General features: G+C 41.0%; 1 long non-coding RNA gene across 1 annotated transcript; it reads left to right on the forward strand.

The window, feature by feature from the left end:
• Positions 1 to 7,176: 7,176 nt before the first annotated feature.
• On the forward strand, positions 7,177 to 21,523 carry LOC115138921 (uncharacterized). Its single transcript, XR_003865026.2, has 3 exons — positions 7,177 to 7,356; positions 20,139 to 20,184; positions 20,414 to 21,523. It is a non-coding gene; the product is annotated as an uncharacterized LOC115138921 (long non-coding RNA).
• The last annotated feature ends 388 nt before the right edge of the window (positions 21,524 to 21,911 follow it).

Consider the following 21,911-nt stretch of genomic DNA (forward strand, 5'->3'; position numbering starts at 1 on the left):
ACTCCTGAGGTGCTGACTTGCTGCACCCTTGACAACTACTGTGAATATTATTATTTGACCATGCTGGTCATTTATGAACATTTGAACATCTTGGCCATGTTCTGTTATAATATAGTACTGATCATATAGGCCCTAGGCCAAAACAATATTCAAAACTACTAACACACCGAATTCATACATTTTCTGTAATATTAACTGTAAAGCCATGTCTTTCTACTGAATTCCACAACTCATGTTTGTTTCTTGGAAATTAAATACAGAAATATCTAATTTACATAAGAATTCACACCTCTAAGTCAATATGTTAGAATCGACTTTGGCAGCGATTACCGCTACGAGTCTATCTGGGTAAGTGTCTAAGAGCTTTGCACAACTGGATTGTACAATATCTGCATGTTATTCTTTTTTGAATTTTTCAAGCTCTGTCAAGTTGGTTGTTGATCATTGCTAGACAGACTTACCATAGATTTTCAAATCAATTTAAGTCAAAACTGTAACTAGGCCACTCAGGAACATTCAATGTCATCTTGGTTAACAACTCTAGTGTATATTTGGCCTTGAGTTTTAGGTTATTGTCCTGCTGAAAGGTGAATTTGTCTCCCAGTGTCTATTGGAAAGCAGACTGAACCAGATTTTCCTGTAGGAGTTTGCCTGTGCTTAGCTCAATTCCACTACATTTGATTAAAAGAAAACTCTCTAATCGTTGCAGATGACAAGCATACCCATAACAAAATGCAGGCACCGCCATGCTTGGAAATATGAGTGATATGTTGTGTTGGATTTGCCACAAACATAACACTTTCTATTGTGTAGTTTTACTTTAGTGCCTTCTACTGTAGCGCTTTCTATTGTGCTGTTTTACTTTAATGTTTTGGAATATTTTTATTCTATAAAGGCTTCCTTCTTTTCACTCTGTCATTTAGGTTGGTATTGTGGAGTAACTACAATGTTGCTGATCCATCCTCAGTTTTCTCTTATCACAGCCATTCAACTCTGTAGCTGTTTTTAAGTCACCATTGGCCTCATGGTGAAATCCCTGAGCGGTTTCCTTCCTCTCTGGCAACTGAGTTAGGACGGACGCCTGTATCTTTGTATTGACTGGGTGTATTGATACACCATCCAAAGTGTAATTGATAACTTCCCCATGCTCAAAGGGATATTCACTTTCTAAAGAAGCAACATCAAGGTCTCCATTTCCCAGTAACAAGACCCAATTTACTTTCCCAATAAGTAAACCATATCTAGATATCCCAGTCAAGCCTGTGCTCAGTGGCTCTGTATTCTGGTTGGTTCAACATGACTCTTTGCCCACCACTATGGCTGAGGACCGCCTCCAATGAAACCAGCCACCACCACCATGGCTGAGGACCGCCTCCAATGAAGCCAGTCACCACCACCGTGGCTGAGGACTGCCTCCATTAAAACCAGTCACCACCACTATGGCTGAGGACCGCCTCCATTGAAGCCAGTCACCACCACTATAGCTGAGGACCGCCTCCAATGAAGCCAGTCACCACCACCATGGCTGAGGACCGCCTCCATTGAAGCCAGTCACCACCACTATGGCTGAGGACCGCCTCCATTGAAGCCAGTCAACCACCACTATAGCTGAGGACCGCCTCCATTGAAGCCAGTCACCACCACCATGGCTGAGGACCGCCTCCATTGAAGCCAGTCACCACCACCATGGCTGAGGACCGCCTCCATTGAAGCCAGTCACCAGCACTATGGCTGAGGACCGCCTCCATTGAAGCCAGCCAGTCACAGTCACCACCATGGCTGAGGACATTGAAGCCAGCCACCACCACTATGGCTGAGGACCGCCTCCATTGAAGCCAGTCACCACCACTATGGCTGAGGATCGCCACCATTGAAGCCAGCCACTACCACCATGCCCGAGGACAACCTCCATAGAAATCCAACAGTTTTATATTTGATTTTATACCTGCCCCCATTCTCGACAAGCCCCAGAAATGGCGCCTGATGGAAGTTAATGGGTAGTTTAGAAGGGTGGACATTGTAGTAATGGTTTATGTGAGCATATACAAAAGGTGCTATTTGGGGTGTCATATTTATCTTTTAGAGTAGATCAAACTAGACATCATGACTTGAAAACAAGCAGACAACAACCCTATTACACTATTACATCACAGTGTAACAATGTTTATAGGATTGATAGGCTGCTTTTACACTGGCAAAAGATTTGATTTGATTGGTGAAAAGACAGATTAGTGGCAAAAGATCAGAATTGGGCTGCCTTGGTAAATGCAGCCATAGGGGATTAAATAGTAGTAAACCGTTAAGCCGAGTGAGCCGTTATGCTGTGAGTGAGACATTTCTGTGTTCAACTCAATTCTGAGATACTGTAAGTGATAAAACATTGACTAGAATCAGAGCAACAAAAACCGCACATAGCTGTTCACTTTTAGCATTTTACTGTGCTCGAGGTTCAATACCTATTTACTGATTGTGCTAAGCTTTTCATCAGGGCAGCACTCATTTGCCCCAGGCTTCATTGGCAAAGGGGAGGTAATCGTCTCCAAGGCTTAAAGCCCAGGCCTTTTCTACACTACCTGCCTCAAGGTGCAGCTTTCTCTCCAAAAAAAAAGGAAAAGGGAACCTGTGTCTAGGAGTATGTTTGCGTGTGGGAGTGAGCGTATGTGTTTGTCCATGTAGGTGTGTTCATGAGAGTGTCTGTGTGTCTATGTACAGTCTGTGTGTGTGGCAGAGGGAGTGTATCAGGAGGAGCCACTTTGCAGCTTTTCATTGCAGACTGTGGGCTTTTTTCTTGGTAATGTGCTGAATGACTTGGCCTTGTTTGTCATTCTAGGCACGTCGGTGTGTGTCTGCACCCACCAGCTGATGGCAGGTGACATTAACAGAGAAGCTCTCCCCATGCCCAGCACTGATCTCTTTTTGAATCCCTGGCGCGCCACAATGCAGTGAGCCAGCTCCACACTGTGTGTGTGTGTGTGTGTGTGTGTGTGTGTGTGTGTGTGTGTGTGTGTGTGTGTGTGTGTGTGTGGACGTGTGTCAGTCAGTGTTTCCGTTAAGTAAATATGGCCCTGGACAACGTGAACGAGAAGATGAATATTTACCAGCCATTTAAGATATTTACCGGACCCATATGCACTGGGTTGTGGTGAAAGAAAATAGTGTGAGCTGTTGTAACTTCTCAAGGGATAAGTTCTATGTTGGACTGTGTGGTTAAGCCTTTCATATACTCCTGCTATGTCTTCACCCTAAATCAAATCAAATCTAATTTTATTTGTCACATACACATGGTTAGCAGATGTTAATGCGAGTGTAGAGAAATGCTTGTGCTTCTAGTTCCGACAATGCAGTAATAACCAACAAGTAATCTAACTAACAATTCCAAAACTACTGTCTTATACACAGTGTAAGGGGATAAAGAATATGTACATAAGGATATATGAATGAGTGATGGTACAGGGCAGCATACAGTAGATGGTATCGAGTACAGTATATACATATGAGATGAGTATGTAAACAAAGTGGCATAGTTAAAGTGGCTAGTGATACATGTATTACATAAGGATGCAGTCGATGATATAGAGTACAGTATATACGTATGCATATGAGATGAATAATGTAGGGTAAGTAACATTATATAAGGTAGCATTGTTTAAAGTGGCTAGTGATATAGTTACATAATTTCCCATCAATTCCCATTATTAAAGTGGCTGGAGTTGAGTCAGTGTCAATGTCAGTGTGTTGGCAGCAGCCACTCAATGTTAGTGGTGGCTGTTTAACAGTCTGATGGCCTTGAGATAGAAGCTGTTTTTCAGTCTCTCGGTCCCAGCTTTGATGCACCTGTACTGACCTCGCCTTCTGGATGATAGCGGGGTGAACAGGCAGTGGCTCGGGTGGTTGATGTCCTTGATGATCTTTATGGCCTTCCTGTAACATCGGGTGGTGTAGGTGTCCTGGAGGGCAGGTAGTTTGCCCCCGGTGATGCGTTGTCCAGACCTCACTACCCTCTGGAGAGCCTTACGGTTGAGGACGGAGCAGTTGCCGTACCAGGCGGTGATACAGCCCGCCAGGATGCTCTCGATTGTGCATCTGTAGAAGTTTGTGAGTGCTTTTGGTGACAAGCCAAATTTCTTCAGCCCCTGAGGTTGAAGAGGCGCTGCTGCGCCTTCTTCACGATGCTGTCTGTGTGAGTGGACCAATTCAGCTTGTCTGTGATGTGTATGCCGAGGAACTTAAAACTTGCTACCCTCTCCACTACTGTTCCATCGATGTGGATAGGGGGGTGTTCCCTCTGCTGTTTCCTGAAGTCCACAATCATCTCCTTAGTTTAGTTGACGTTGAGTGTGAGGTTATTTTCCTGACACCACACTCCGAGGGCCCTCACCTCCTCCCTGTAGGCCGTCTCGTCGTTGTTGGTAATCAAGCCTACCACTGTTGTGTCGTCCGCAAAGTTGATGATTGAGTTGGAGGCGTGCGTGGCCACGCAGTCGTGGGTGAACAGGGAGTACAGGAGAGGGCTCACACAAGGCCATTGTGTTCCGGAACTGTTGCCTGTATAACAGAGTTGTTGTGTAAACTGTTGCTTGTATAACAGAGTTGTTGTGTAAACAATATGTTTGTATTGTCACCTCCCACTACATGGGATATGTAACCATTTTCCCTTGAGTTCTTCCCTGTGAAATCAGAGACAGATCTGCCTCGCAGCTGTTTGATTAAAGATTTTTCTTATTATACAATTAAATGGTCTCTGCCTAATCTTTTGATCGGGTTTTCTACAACAGGGTGCACAACCCATTAGGGTGTCCACCCATGGTGCTCAGAATGACAGAAATCACATTTACATTATGGTAAGATGCACTTAACAGAACATGCAACTCATATTAACAACCCATCCTAGTTGTTACAACTTTACAGTCCTCCTCTTTCTAAGTTTCTAACAGAGATGTTGTCACATGTGGAACAGTTATCAGTTGCGCTGTTTAGAATGCTGTTTTCCTGTGAATTGTATTTTGGCAAATGTTTTTATTGGCTGCTTCATTACATGACTAGCATTGTGCCTCTGGCTTCTGGCCAACAAAAGAAAGTTGATATGAAAACCAATAGAACATGAGAAAAATGGCATAGCGGTGGGTCCAATAGGGAAGTAAATGGAAATATATTTGCCCAAATTATATATTTACTCCTGTCTATACAGACAAAAATGAAATCTGTCATGGCCGTCGTCGGAATGAGACCAAGGTGCAGTGTACATTTTATTTTATTTGTTAAAATTACACCAAAAAAACGACCGTGAAGCTTACAAGGGCTATAGTATCCCTAACAAAGACAACTTCCCAACATGACAAAAGGGGAAAAGACTGCCTAAGTATGATTCCCAATCAGAGACAACGATAGACAGCTGTCCCTGATTGAGAACCATACCCGGCAAAAACATAGAAAACAGAACATAGAATGCCCACCCAAATCACACCCTGACCAAACCAAATAGAGACATAAAAAGGCTCTCTAAGGTCAGGGCGTGACAGAAGCAATCGGTGGAAGCATGCATTTAGTTTTACTTGAATTTAAGAGCAGTTGGAGGCAACAGAAGGAGAGTTGTATGGCGTTGAAGCTCGTCTGGAGGTTTGTTAACACAGTGTCCAAAGAGGGCCATAAGTATAGTAACTAGTAACCGGAAGGTTGCAAGTTCAAACCCCCGAGCTGACAAGGTACAAATCTGTCGTTCTGCCCCTGAACAGGCAGTTAACCCACTGTTCCTAGGCCGTCATTGAAAATAAGAATTTGTTCTTAACTGACTTGCCTGGTTAAATAAAGGTAAAATAAAAAAATAAAAAATACAGGTCAGGACAACAGGCCTTCCGATTTGACACACTGAACTCTGTCAGAGAAGTAGTTGGTGAGCCAGGCGAGGCAGTCATTTCAAATCAAAGTTTATTTGTCACGTGCAACAGGTGTTGTGCTTCTACACCTGCATTGCTTGCTGTTTGGGGTTTTAGGCTGGGTTTCTGTACAGCACTTTGAGATATCAGCTGATGTACGAAGGGCTATATAAATACATTTGATTTGATTTGAAGTGTATGCTTCCCACATAAACTGCTTTAATGGAATCAACAAAGTTGCACTCACTAATGCAACTGTTCACTAATGTATCCACAACACAGTAGTTAAGGGCTGAATGGTGATATTCATACACAGCTCAAATCGTGAGGAGGCTGTGGAGTTATAAGCTTCACTACTTGATGCCTATGTAGCCTGGGCTGTTTGTGTCCATTTTAGCTGAGAGGGAACTGCACTCGCTGGGCAATACAAACCATATTAGAGGGATAATCCTGTTTTAACAGACCTTATTACATTTGACTTATAAGTACTGTATCTGACTCTGTTGAGCACCAGCCACATGGTGCTGATTTTGTAAATCAAACGCAACATCTTGAATGAAAACTAATGGACATTTAAAGACCATGTCACTTAAATGTCACCTTCTGTTAGTGGATTTGTCCAAGCCACAGGTTCCTCCATCGATGAGCAGATTTGGAATGGCTGATTTTTCGTGTTTCATTAATTAAATGACTATGCACAATTTTTGGAACAGTTCAAATTTGTCAGAATGATCTAATTACTTTAATCTAATTCACATGGGTAATCAAGGTCTGTGGGGAGTTTTATTGGAATGTAATTGGCAAATGAATAGATTATCCTCACCTACTGTATATGTTACATTTTATTGATTGTACGGATCCAGTGGAGGTTTTAAGGAAATCAAGGTGGTAGGTAACCAGGGGCTGATCCCTGAAATGATCCCAATACACGCTTCCGCATGGAAATACTTTATGTAGCCTACTGTTGAGAGAGTAAGAATATGGATTAAGCCCAAAAGGTCACAAGGTGTATGTGAAATCATCTTCTAAAAGATTCCGTACGCTCAAATGCTACTCAAAGTCATTTGTGGCAAAGAAGGGGGTTGAGTAATAAATGGCAGATATGTGAGAGCAGAACTAATAAACGGGCTCTGCCCGATCACTAAAATGGCCACCCCTGTCAGAACTACAGATCACAAAATGGCCGACCGCCAAAACTACAAGTCCCAGAAGCAAGGGGAACCCTCAGAAGGTGGAGCCAACCCACAGATAAAGGGTCAAGAAAAACCAGGAAGAGAGAGAGAGTGCTGGAAGGATCTATGAACAATAGAGAAAGAGACAATAGAGATTGGCTGGATTTACCGTGTATGAGCTGGATTGTTTTGGATTTACCTGTTGGCGTTTGGACCTGGACCTACCGAGAACCCGATTCGTGTACTGAACCCTGCTATCCTTGACCTCGCCCACGGCCTGGGTGGACCAGGACGGAGAAACAAACACACAGGTACTGTCCTGTTCGAAAGAACTCTCATTCTTGGGTGATTTGGTGACAGTTTACCACTTAATTTGTGACAAACGCTCCTAACCTTGAAGAGGTTTGCCACACATTGTATAATTTGGTTTAAGTCATACAACTCCACAACCATGCAAAAAAAAGTGATGTGTGGATTTTTTAGGCTACACATCTCCTTGTCATCACATCCAATCAATGTGGCAAGCTTGAATAAAACTCCCCTATTGACTATGTCAATGGATACATCTGATAAATCTCCCATTCAATCTCTCCCTCCATCCAACTGAATACAAGTGTTCATGATCGGTGATGGTGTTTTTATGGTAACCCAGTGTGACTACAAGCAAAAATTGCCCTCCAGAGTTTATTGACAGGTGCGCCCATAACTCAAAGTCTCTTGAAAACCACATGGACTTCTATTTGTTGCCACTTCATCCATATGTCTTCTGGAAGAACGGAGGCCCGCAGGTGACCTGGAGATAAATTTAATGTGGGGACCTTGCGGATCCCTCCACAGACAAAATTAGATCGGTATGCACATGTAAGCACTCATGAAACATGGAACGAGCAACAACTCATCATTCGCATGGACTAAGCTGTGGGCTTATCTTATTTTGGCACTTGAGCTTGACAACACACCAATATACACTCGGTGGTCAGTTTATTAGGTACCCCACCCTGCTCACGAAAACGGTTCACTCCCACAGACAGTGAGTCACACAGTCGTGGCTTGCTATATAAAACAAGCAGATAGTTATTGAAGCATTCAGTTACTGTTCGATTGAACGTTAGAATGGGCAAAACGTGTGACCGAAGCGACTTTGAGTGTGATATGATTGTCGGTGCCTGGCATGCCGGGTCCTGTATCTCAGAAATGGCTGGCCCCCTACACTTTTCACGCATGACACTGTCTAGAGTTTACAGAGAATGGTCAGCGGCAGTCCTGTGGGCGTAAACAGCTTGTTGATGACAGGTGGAAGGAGAATGACAAGAATCGTGCAAGCTAACAGGTGGGCCACAAGCTAACAGGTGGGCCACAAGCAGGCAAATAAAGGCGCAGTACAGTGTTGTGCAGAATGGCATCTTGGAGCGCACAACTCGTCGGTCATTGTCACGGATGGGCTATTGCAGCAGATGACCACACCGGGTTCCACTCCTGTCAGCTAAAAACAAGAATAAGTGGCTCCAGTGGGGGCACAATCACCAACACTGGACAATTGACGAGTGGGAAAACATTACCTGGTCTGACGAATTTTGCTTGGTGTCAACAGTATGGGCTGGTGGTGTAATGGTGTGGGGAATGTTTTCCTGGTACACGTTAGGTCCCTTGATATCAATTGAGCAGTGTTTCCATGCCCCAAATAATTCAGGCTGTTCTGGAGGCAAAGGGGGATCTGACCCGGTACTAGATGGGTGTATCTAATAAACTGGTCACTGAGTGTACATGCATGTGAATACATAGGTGTCCTGTATGCCCCTCCCTGAAGTTCAACATAGCAGGCATGAGAATAAGAGTGGTTTTCTTTTATTTTGGTGTCGGAACCATGACAACCTATCCTAATGAATGCATCTCAATCATATCAATACACCCTCTCCAGCTATAGCGATCTCCATTGCCAAATATACATGGCAGGAGACAGTGGATGTAAGGGGATGCCCACGGCACACACCCAGGGTGTACATAGCCTCCTGCTCTCTGCGGTGGAGGAGGTTGCGTTTGTTTACTGTCGACTGCACCATATTGGGCCGCTTACATGCTGATCTACCAACAGACCCCCGGTGTCCCGTATTGGTGTGCAGACCTCACTAAGCAAACAGTGCAGCAGGGATGTTCTCTCTCACACAGGCCAGACATGTCGGTGGGGCACCCAGCACGGGAGATAAGAGGGTGTCTCTACTACACAAGCTGGGAGGCTGGAGGGAGGAGGAGGAAGAGGGATTGAAACAGGGGTAGAGGAGGCATCCACTGCAGCAGCCAATATATCAATATTTCAATCAAATGTATTTATAAAGTCCTTCTTTCATCAGCTGATGTCACAACGTGCTGTACAGAAACCCAGCCTAAAACCCCAAACAGCAAGGAATGCTGTAGAAGCACGAAGAAGAATTCTAAACTAAGGGACCAGCTATGCTAGTCATTCATGAAGCTGTCAGTCCTTAACTCCACCTTTTCACATGTGAGAAGAAACCTCACATTTGAATTGCAGTTGCACATGAATTTTGAAAAACTTGAAAATCTCACGTTTAATATTTGGGATTGTAAATGCACATGTGAAAATCTAATTTGCGGTTTCACAGATAAGAACTCCACATGTGAAAATCTCACTTTCACTTACAGAATTGCATTTTCACATGTAAAGAAACAATCACGTAAAAATCACATTTGCAGTTTCACATGTAAGAAACATTCACATGTGGAAAGGCAAGTTCATGTTGTGATGAAAGTGTTATTCTCCTTACATGTGAAAATGTGGTATTGCAGTAGCTCTGTTTCCACATACAGAATTGCAAATTCTGTAATTCCATTTTGTAAAAAGGTAACAGCCTACCTGAGTATAATAGTTAAAGTGTGTTAGAAATAATCATTTATTATTTCTGAGCCATCCATTCGGGAGTTACTGCTGCAGGTGCATGCCTCTCTTCCTCATATATTGGCCAGTGACCTTTGATAAGTGCCCAGTGAAAAGATCAGAGAAGCTAGCACTCCATGCGTACTTATTTATACTTTTAACACCGCCGTCAGAGTTAATTACTTAACTCAAGCTGTTTTGTAATTTTAGTACACTAATTTTCTTTTATCACACTGTCTGAAAACATTCAAAATACACAGAAAACATCCAAAACACAATCTATACAGCTAAAAACAACAATGCGATGTCAAAACAATGTACGTAGTTTTGCTAACTGTTACTTTGGACAAAATGTAAACGGCAATATTCTGCTTGTGTGTGTATATATATATAAAATGCAGCTCAATTTTGAGCAAATTATGAATTTGGGATTAATCGTGATTAATCACAGCAAATCCTGCGATAAACGCAATTACATTTTTGTATTGTTTGACAGCCCTAGTTAAGATTTTAATGTGAACATGCACATGTGAAAGTGTAGTGGTCGAAAGGTCAAGACGTTGGTTTCTCTGGTGGGAGACCCTGTTTCTAATCCTAGCAGTTACAAAAGCACATGTGTAGGGACATCAAATGTTCAGGCTGCTGCACAGTCTAGTCTAGAGAACTTGGTTAAACTGTGTTTGTCATTGTTGCAATAGTTTGTGAGTGGGCAACATATGCTATCATCTTAAATTGACATGTTTAATTATTTTGCAATAACCAATGATTGTTTACTGCACTAATTTCCCTAATGTGGACAGTTTGTGTTACTACCTTACAAACTTGCATTTTTACCCCATAAAATTGAATGGAATTACACATCATTTTACCTCAGATTGGTGATGTTAGCATTAAAGTTTATAGTCATCATGATGACATAAGATTGATTGCTTAATTAATTAATAAAGCGGGAAAAATGTAGATTCCCACCTAAATAGACACCCAAAAGTGATTGTTTTTAATGAGCGGTTATATGATAAGGACATGCATAAACTTGGTATCATTGGAAAGAAAACACCTGGGGGATTATAAGGAAATGGTCAGAATATACACTGAAGAAAATTTTAAAAGAAGCAAGCAACAATTTCAAAGATTTAAATGAGTTATAGTTCAATTTAGGTATTTAAAATTAATTCATGTGGCCCTAATCTATGGATTCCACATGACTGGGAATCAGTGGAGGCTCCTCAGAGGAGAAAGGGTAGGACCATACTCCTCAGTGAATTTCATAAAAATAAAAATTGTAAAACATTTAAAAAGATAAAACTATATTAAATACAGTGCATTCGGAAAGTATTCAGACCCCTTGACCTTTCCCACATTTTGTTACATTACAGCCTTATTCTAAAATGGAACACATTTATTTTTTCCATCAATTTAAACACAATACCCAATAATTACAAAGTGAAAACAGGTTTTTCGACATTTTTGAAAATGTATTAAAAGTAAAAAACAGATACCTTATTTACATACAGTACCAATCAAAAGTTTGGACACACCTAATCATTCAAGGTTTTAATTTATTTTTACTATTTTCTACATTGTATAATAATAGTGAAGACATCAAAACTATGAAATAACACGGAATCATGTAGTAACCAAAGAAGTGTTAAACAAATCAAAATATATTTGAGATTCTTGAAAGCAGCCACCCTTTGCCTTGATGACAACTTTGCACACTCTCTAGGTTGCAGGATGTGAGAACCATGAGCCTCCTAGGTTTTGTATTGATGTCAATGCACCCAGAGGAGGACGGAAGCTAGATGTCTTCCAAGTACATGATGGTGCTACCCTACAGGCTACTGTAGACCTTCATTAAAACAGTATGTTTTAATAAAATATTTAGTGAAGGGAATATATATTGTATAGTTTTATCTAAAATATAATAATAATGAAACATTTAAAGTTATGAAATTCACTGAGGATGGTCCGTCCTCCCCTTCTTCCTCTGAGGAGCCTCCACTGGTGTAGATAGTACATTTTATATTGCTGTTTTCAATATATCACTATCTGTTTCTGCATATTTGTTATTGATTTGGACACGTTAAAAATGGTGAACAGACACTGTGCTTTATCAAAATGTTTTGTCAACAGGAAGCAGCGACAGCATCATTATCCACTTAAGCTTTAGGAATATACAGTTGAAGTCGGAAGATTACATACACTTAGGTTGGAGTCATTAAAACTTGTTTTTCAACCACTCCACACATTTCTTGTTAACAAACTATAGTTTTGCCAAGTCAGTTAGGGTATCTACTTTGTGCATGACAGGTTTACATACACTTAGTTTACTGTGCCGTTAAACAGCTTGGAAAATTCCAGAAAATGATGTCATGGCGTTAGAAGCTTCTGATAGGCTAATTGACATCAGTCAATTGGAGGTGTCAAGCTTGACATTCAGGCCAAAGAGTTTAATCTTGGTTTCATCAGACCAGAGAGTCTTGTTTCTCATGGTCTGAGAGTCTTTAGGTGCCTTTGGCAAATTTCAAGCTGGGTTTCGTGCCTTTTACTGAGGAGTGGCTTCCTTCTGGCCACTACCATAAATGCTTGATTGGTGGAGTAATGCAGAGATGGTAGTCCTTCTGGATGTTCTCTCATCTCCACAGAGGAAATCTAGAGCTCCGTCAGAGTGACCATCGGGTTGTTGGTCACCTCCCTGACCAAGGCCCTTCTCCCCCGATTGTTCAAACCTCTAGTGACTCCCAAACCCGCATACGGGAGCGTAATCATCGCCTGAAACTAATTAGCATAACGCAGCGGACATAAATATCCCTAGAAAATATTCATATTCATGAAAATCACAAATGAAATATATTGAGACACAGCTTAGCCTTTTGTTAATCACCCTGTCATCTCAGATTTTCAAAATATGCTTTACAGCCAACACTAGACAAGCATTTGTGTAAGTTTATAATAGCCTAGCATAGCATTATGCCTTGCTAGCAGCAGGCAACCTTGTCACGGAAATCAGAAAAGCAATCAAATTAAATAATTTACCTTTGATGAACCTCGGATGTTTTCACTAACGAGACTCCCAGGTAGATAGCCAAAGTAAAAAAAAAAAAATCCCCCAAAGATTATTTTTGTAGGCGAAACAGCTCCGTTTGTTCTTCACATTTGGCTAAGAAATCGCCCAGAAATTGCGGTCACCACAACGCAGAAAAATATTCCAAATTAGCTCCATAATATCGACAGAAACATGGCAAACGTTGTTTAGAATCCATCCTCAAGGTGTTTTTCTAATATCTATTCGATAATATAATATATCCGTCGGGACAATTCGTTTTTTTCTAGGACCGATTGGAGTAATGGCTACCTCTGTACTTTACGGAGAATCTCTCTCGGAGCCACCATGTGACCACACGCAATGTGCTCGCCTACGGCTATTCTTCAACAGAAATGCGTAAAACTACGTCACAATGCTGTAGACACCGTGTGGAATACGTAGAAAGCGTAAGCTTGTTGATAGTACATTCACAGCCAAATAGGGAGTCATTGGAACGCAGCGCTTTCAAAACCTGGGGCACTTCCGGATTTGATTTTTCTAAGGCTTTCGCTTGCAACATCAGTTCTGTTTTACTCACAGACAATATCTTTACAGTTTTGGAAACGTTAGTGTTTTCTATCGAAAGGTGTCAATTAAATGCATATTCTAGCATCTTTTCCTGACAAAATATCCCGTTGAAAACAGGAACGTTTTTTTTCTCCAAAAATGAAAATACTGCCCCTAGAGTCGCAACATTAAGTTTGGCCAGGTGGCCAGCTCTAGGAAGAGTTTTGGTGGTTCCAAACTTCTTCCATTTAAGAATGATGGAGGCCACTGTGTTCTTGGGGACCTTCAATGCTGCAGAAATGTTTTGGTACCCTTCCCTAGATCTGTACCTCGACACAATCCTGTCTCGGAGCTCTACTGAAAACATATTTTGCCCTCATGGCTTTTGCTCTGAGATGCACCATCAAATGTGGGACCTTACATAGACAGGTGTTGGCCCTTCCAAATAATGTCCAATCAGTTTAATTTACCACAGGTGGACTCCAAGTTGATCTCAAGGTTGATCAATGGAAACAGGATTCACCTTAACTCAATTTCAAGTCTCATAGCAAAGGGTCTGAATACTTATGTACATAAGGTATTTCAGTTTTTTTTATTTGTATTTCTGAAAACCTGTTTTCGCTTTGTCATTACTGGGTATTGTGTGTAGATTGAGGAAACATTTTTATTTAAACCGTTTTAGAATAAGGCTGTAACGTAACAAAATGTGGAAAAAGTAACGGGGTCTAAATACTTTGAATGCACTGTATATACTTATTTTCCTTAATGTTATTAGCCTACCTCTTTCTCTCTCAATTGTTGCTTCATTTCTTCCTGACTTTCAACAGTTAAATGAAATAAGTTTTTGTTGTCCTTATCTTCATCATCATTCGAATGACATGCTTGAATAATAATAGGACTAGAATTAGATACAGACGGCTTTCACTTCTCTTCACAAAGATTTAATAGTTATGGGTCTGAATAAATAACTGATATAGCCTACCGCCATTCTTTCAAACTACCCATGAGTTCTATTGGCTGCCGTATTTAACATTCAGCAAATAAGAGCTTGCGTCCCTCTTCGAATAGTCTATTGGTAATGAATGCAAAAAAAAAAATGTCCAAGTTATTCTAGTCTAGCTTTTCCTGCATGGCACTCCAGGAGCGAAGGAGCGTTTCTTATTTTTAAGAGGCCATCGGAGCATAGGTGCGTGAGTATTTATCTTGAGACAGAGGCTACAAGTTAGATGCTTATTATGCATAACCCATCATTAGTTAGCTAAATATAAGGCTAATACTGCATTGAATTTATTACCTGACTTCTATATATAGGGCTATCTATTTTGGATGCAATTTGAATGGAGTTGATGGAGAGCGAGAAAGACTGCGAGAGAGTGCTCGCCCGTGCACTGATTTAAAGCAACAATATTAGAGGGATAGGCTGTTTTAAAACTCTGCAGCTGCAATAAGAAATACAAGTCTTTAAAATAAAAAAAATAAGGTGACTGCCGAGAGCCAGATGGAGATGGGTAAATTAGACGTGCATTCAGTCCTTATATTACATTACTGCACCACAGACTATGCTGCAGCAAGTGTAGTCCTATCTGTCACAAGAAAAAAAGTTACCATGATGAGATGATGGGTCTACATGCATTGTAAACTGCGCTCCATAATTGGTCCCCACCCTGGGGGTATTTTCATTTCACTCCATGCTGTTCAAATAATAAATAATTTATTATAATTTACCGGTTTCTCAGTTATTTGTCCTGGGAAAATGGAGTGATTTTTGTAACCGGGTTCCTGCAATTCCACTCAATGTACAACATACTAGTACAATACCCTACCAAATAAATATAACATGATTTGTCGTAAATTACATTTTTACAAAAAAAGAAAATGGCATCCCATAACTTACCACACTGTATTATTCATTCAGGGAAATACTGTATATTGCCAGTGTCCAAACACACTACAGTGGAACAGAGAAAATGCATCTGGTGAGCATTATAGAAATCGTGCACTGCTGCATACCGAAGGTTACTTTCTTTGCCTTTCATGAATAATTAATGAATGAATGAATAAGTCACGAAGCTGCTGTTTCGTCAGATGTACTATGTGGGAGATACTGGAAACCGTCACACCATGAGTCCTTGACTTTCGCCTGAAGGTTCTAGACGACGCCATAGTTCTCAGTTCCTTGACACGCACCATGTCATGGCACCAATGCCTAAGGTGCAACCCAGTTGAAGTGGTGGTGGGGAAACCTGTGAAGATAGCATCTAATGTTCGCTGTTTCTGTGCCATGAAGTGGGTTTTGACCTCAAGAGTTAAAGTTCTCTGAGGGCTGTAAAGTGCCCCCCTTGACAGCTAGAGATGCCACCACAGGCAAATTCCTGGTCGAAGGAGAATTTCACCATAAAGCTCCCCGTGTCTTTGAGTGGAAGGAGGAAAAGACACACTGAAGGTCAATAAAGCCTGTAGTCAATACAACTTCCACTGATTTCTTTCCTTTCTACAGAGTTCAAAGACCTTGGGCTTGGGGCTTGAAGGTCACCATAACAAAATAGCAGGAGCGGCAGTTATTTGAAATGCAAATTAACCAACAGGCAGAAGTCAGAAGGTCATAGTCAGAGAATTTAAGTGCTTGAAAAGGGCAGGTGAATGACTGAAAGAACCTAGAAAAACTAGACACAATCAAGGGTAAATGTAACAACATTAACATTCATCAAGTCATACTAATGTCATCAATTGTCATGCATTAATTGTATATGTCATATTGCTTGCTGTCTCTAAACCATTTTTATAATTCATATATGAACAAAGGGGAAAAAGGACAATGTTTGCCATGCTCCGTTTCAGGTGCTTCCATACAATATACATTGCATTACATGAATACAAATTTTGGATGTGAATTTTAATGCAGCAATTATTTGTGCAAGAGGCAATCTTTGAAGTTATTCCAAATTCACACCAGGGGATCCAGAGCTCAAGCCTTGCTCTATAAAAATAAATAGTATTCCCTCTGCTTATGCATACCGTTCACGTCACACTGATCGTTTTTTTTTATCCCACTTTGAAGAACTAAAGCCTGAAATTAGTCCTAAATCAACAAGAATCCGATTGACCACATTCTCCTTTGAGAGAAAAAACAGCAAAAAGATGTTCACTGCGCGGTTCCGCGTTCAAGGTTCCGCGTTCAATCTGTATGCCTGTCGCATACTCCCGAGCATCAGGTACAGGGTATACAGATTTAATTAAAGAAACAAAAGAGCAAGCAGCCGTCTGCTCGTGGGTCATTAATATGTCATTTAATCTGTTTTAAAATGCAGATGGCCCTGACCTCCGACCTTGGCTCTCTGTAAGGAGATTTAGGGGCCAGGGATGGGGTGATTTCCCACTGGGCACAGACTTCAGTTCCACGACTAGTTTTGATTTACATTTCAACTAATGCAACTTCAACATGAAATCCACAAACCAGTGTCACCATGTCATTGGATTTAGGTTAAAAGTGTAACGAGTGCGCTGAGAGTCAGGAAGTTCAGGGAATGTGTTTTAATAAATAAATGTAACAGTACAAAACATGACCACTGCACAGACAAGAAACAGAAACAATGAAGCCTGGGGAAGGGAGTAATATATATATATATATATAGGGAACGTAATCAGGGAAGTAATGGAGTCCAGCTGAATCTGCAGGTACGCGTAACGATGGTGACAGGTGTGCACCATAATGAGCAGCCTGGTGACCTAGAGGCCAGAGAGGGAGCACACGTGAAAAAAGACAATGCACTTACGTTGCCGACTTTTTGAAAATCCAATCAGCTTTCTGTGCTGATTCAACTTCATCACATATATATTTGTGGTTGAAATTACGTGGAAACAATGTTGATTCAGAATGTTTTTGCCTACTGGGTTACCTCAGTTTGTTGCAGCGCATCTCCTATGATGTGATGGTGGTTTACTACACAGGCTACAGTTCTACAGGGTTCCAAAAGGTGGCAAGTGCTTACACAGCAAGGTTGGCGAGTCGGGTAGAGCCTCCATTCTCTCCCTTCTGATTCCCAGAAAGTTGACAAGTCCTATTCAGACGGGATAAATTTCACTTGGGGAGCTCAGTAACTAATTATGTACACGAGCACAAATCACCACATCTGTAAATTTAGTCCCGTCTGAATCTGCCATGTCAGTAATTTTTACTTGGCAGGAAGGTTGCTGCATCCGCTATGGGTCCGCGGTCAAACGACCATCCATCATCACTGTCAAACGTTCCATAAAACACTTCTGCTGTCCTCATATCTCCCTCACTAACTTTAAGCATCAACTATCTGAGCAGCTTACCGATCTCTGCAGCTGTAAATAGCCCATCCAATCTACCGACCTCATCCCCATATTGTTTTTATTTACTTTTTTGCACACCAGTATTTCTACTTGCACATCATCATCTGCACATCTAAATTGTAATTACTTTGCTACTATGGCCTATTTATTGCTTTACCTCTTCACACCATTTGCACACACTGTATATAGTATTTTTCTATTTTGTTATTGACTGTACGTTTGTTTATTCCATGTGTAACTCTGTTGTTGTTTGTGTCGCTTTGCTTTATCTTGGCCAGGTTGCAGTTGTAAATAAGAACTTGTTCTCAACTGGCTTACCTGGTTAAATAAAGGTGGGGGAAAAAGTTAACATCCAAACCCTAAAAACCTAATTGTCATCCCTGGGTTCTGAGGGATATTAAAATAGTTTAACAGGTGCTGCACCCAGTTTGGTTAAGAACATGGGAACAAATTGATGCTTAAAACAAAATGCTATGCACGTATCCTACAGATGAATAATCTGTTTTGTCACATATACACTTTCCTAGTTCCATTCTTCTCTTTTAAAAGGTGAAGTGGACGTTATTATCACGGCTCAGGATATGATCCAGATGCAGACACAGTAGGCAGATAGTGCAGTTATTATAGCAGGTCGAGGACAGGCGGAGGGTCATAATCAGGTCAGAGGCAGGCAGGTACAGGACGGCAGGCTCGGGGTCAGGGCAGGCAGAAATGGTCAGAATTGGGAAAACAGGGACACAAACACTTGCGAAACAGGGAAATGGGAACACACGCTGGTAAGACCTGACAAGACAAGATGAACAGACAAACAGAGAACACAGGTATAAATGCTCGGGATAATGGGGAAGATGGGCGACACCGATCAGGGTGTGACAGATATTGTGCCAATGAATTGATAAATTGACAGATTTGCATAGGTTGCAGTTCATGGTTTTTATTGATATGCGTTATTATTTAGACTTTCTCCAAACTGAAAGCCATTAGGCCGATTATTAGGTTATCCCTAGACATTTGAAATATCTTCTCGCCTAGAAGAGCCTCCTTCAGGAGAAAAAAAAGAGTTACAGGAGCAGTTTGGTCAAACCAATCCTGTCCAAATCTTCCACTGGAAAAACCGACATACTGGGGTAATAATTTCTTAACCAACGTCCTATAGTAACACTAGTTCTGTGCGAATAGGGCTTATGGCTGCTGATATTAAGTGTGCACTGTAGGGAATAGCATGCTATTTAGGATGGGTGGAATTTGAGTATAGAGTAATTCCCAGAAAGTTGACAAGCCCTATTTGGACAGGATTTGTTTTACTGGAGGAGGTCAGGTAATATAGTTATGTGCACGAGCACATAACACCACATCTGTAATTTTAGTCCCGTCTGAATCTGCCATGTCAGTAACTTTTACATGACAGGAGAGTAATAATTCCAGTCAGAATGACCTGCTGTTTTTTGGCAAACTCCAAACTCTTCTCATAATACTAGTCCCGTGCGAATTGACATCCCTGTGTTTTGAGAAAAATATCTGAGTTTGACAAGTGTTCGTGGTTTGAGCAAGAAAACAATAACTGATTTGATAAATAGCCTGTACATGAAGGAACTGCAGTACATGTATCAACTTTCACAGTGAATGCTTTTGTTTATACGTTTTGTGCGAATTAATTGAACATTGCCAAATGCATCAAAAAAATGTAATGCGTACCTTGCTGTTAATAGATAGCAGCAGCATACAACTGGGCTAAATGTTTGGAAATGACAAGTGCACGTTCTCATTCTTAGCCTAAAAAACGCATATCAAGTGTGCTGTTTAGCTCACATCTGAATTCTGGGAGGTATTTAGGACGTCTTCTGCTGTGGATCGCTAAAATATCCTAATTATTAGGATCACACTTCCTCAATTCAAATATTATGGCGACACTATACCAAAGATGGTTTAGAAATTTGGGAACCAAGCTCAAGTTTTCAGTGTAGCCTGTTATCGTCCAGACTTGTTGAAATATCTTCAGGCCTATAAAACTGCCAAGATAGCCTGGGTCTAAGAACAATGCAGTGTGAAAAGGGAAACAAAGGGAAACATTGTAACTTGCTGTTGTTAGGGATATGTTGAGAATGACATGATGGGAAATGTATTTTGAGAAAATGTGATACTTAAAAACTATTGATAAAATATTTATGAATTATGTTGACTATTTAGAATTGTATAAGAGTAGCCTAGTCAGTTGAATGAGAGAGAGACAACTGAAAACTGCATTGAAGAGAAAAGCACCAGATTAACTCATTGTTTTTAACCTTATCTTCAAGGTGTCAGACCAAGGATTGAGCTGGTCTAGTAAAAGTCTGAACTCCGGTAAGAGCAACAGCACTTTGTAATCATCTTGTAGGACAGGGCTTTTTGCAGCTGAGAAGAAGTTGAGGAAACATGACCTATCACTTCATCTTCTCTAAATAAGCTTTATAGCAAGCTTTATAGCATCCAAAACTCCTTCACTAGACCTCATGCAGAGAGTATCAGTCCCAAACCCACATTGTTACCTTCTTTCTCTGGTTGAACATCTCTTCATCCTTCCTCGTTCCAGATGACGTCCTGCAACTTGTGACATCCAACCAGGAAATCACCTGCCAACTTGATTCCCCTTCCCCCCTCCAACACTCCTTCTCCAGACCATCTCAGGAGACCTCCTTCCATTCCTAAGCAACCCTAATCAACTGCAGCACTGTATTGATCCATCTGTTGTCCAAAACTACAGACGATATCTCTTCTTCCTTTCTTATTTAAAACACTTAAATAACCACCTCTCCCACTGTCCTAGTTCCTCAGACATAGATTCCCATCAGTTCTCTGTTATAGTGATCTCATGCAGAAGAAATATAAGATCATGAATTTGTATTCAGACAAATATATAGTTAATCCAAATAGTGTCCATTAATTAACCAAATATCTCCATCAATGGGCAGAGTCATGGTGACAGTTAGCATATTCTGTATCTGAGCTTGAAGTGGGTAGAGCTGGTTTTGATGATGCTGTGGGGAACTTCATACATGCCTCTGGTAGTGTGTAGACTCCCTATGTGGAATACTGTGAGCAAATGCACAATAAAAAAACTCCATAAATTGACTTGTGATTTTGACAAGCATTTAAATGTCATCCAAGATCTCACAACTTGATCTGAATCCAATCAACCCTGATCACAACACATTCACCACGAGTGAGGGGTCAGTCCTTTTCCTCCATGTGCTTCAGAACAACTTTCTGGAGTTGCTGGGTCTCCATATTGCCAGAGGTCTGTGAAACAGTTGATGGAGAGCAGAAGGAGTGTGAATGGAATTATATAAACACATTTGTGTTCTTTATTGGGGATTTTTTTTAAGGCAAAGTGCAGGTCTATCACAAGTGGTGCATGTTAGTGTCTGGACGTTGCATCTTAAAGCGAAGAGATGAATCATTAACATTAACTTGGGACATCATGGAAATATACAGTAGATAAACGATCTCATCAGAAATTGCAGATTAGATTTTTTTTTGCACTTAAATTTGATTAAGGCCTGAAACCAATATCTCATTATCCTGATGCAGTTTTTTTTGGTCTCCTAGGAATTGCTGTGTTACATGACTAGATGGTGTCTGGACAAACACTCATACACACGCTGAAATAGCTGTATTAATAAAGTTTCCCTCATCAATCTGAGTTTTCATGCAGTGTTGTCTTTTCCCCCTATCTATATAAAGTATACTGTATATATTATAGGCCTACTGCAGGAATTACAAGTAGATGGCCTGCAGGACACATTTGAGTTAGAATCCTGCAGAAATAAAATGATTGTGCAGAATTGATCAGACTGCAGGTATTCTGTGTAGGATTCCTGTAGGAACTTGTCCTGTAAAACCATTCCTGCAGGAATCGTCTAAACTAAATTCTGAGGACTTCCTGCAGGAATTATGTGTAGGATTCCTGTAGGACCAGTAAGAATGCTGCAGAATTGGTCCTGCAAAATAATTCCTGCAGTAATCCTGATGGCTGTCCCACAGGAACATTTTCAATAAAATCCTGTGGGATTTCCTGCAGGACTCCTGCA

This window comes from Oncorhynchus nerka, linkage group LG12 (assembly GCF_034236695.1).
Source record: "Oncorhynchus nerka isolate Pitt River linkage group LG12, Oner_Uvic_2.0, whole genome shotgun sequence".
Classification (NCBI taxonomy): Eukaryota; Metazoa; Chordata; class Actinopteri; order Salmoniformes; family Salmonidae; genus Oncorhynchus; species Oncorhynchus nerka.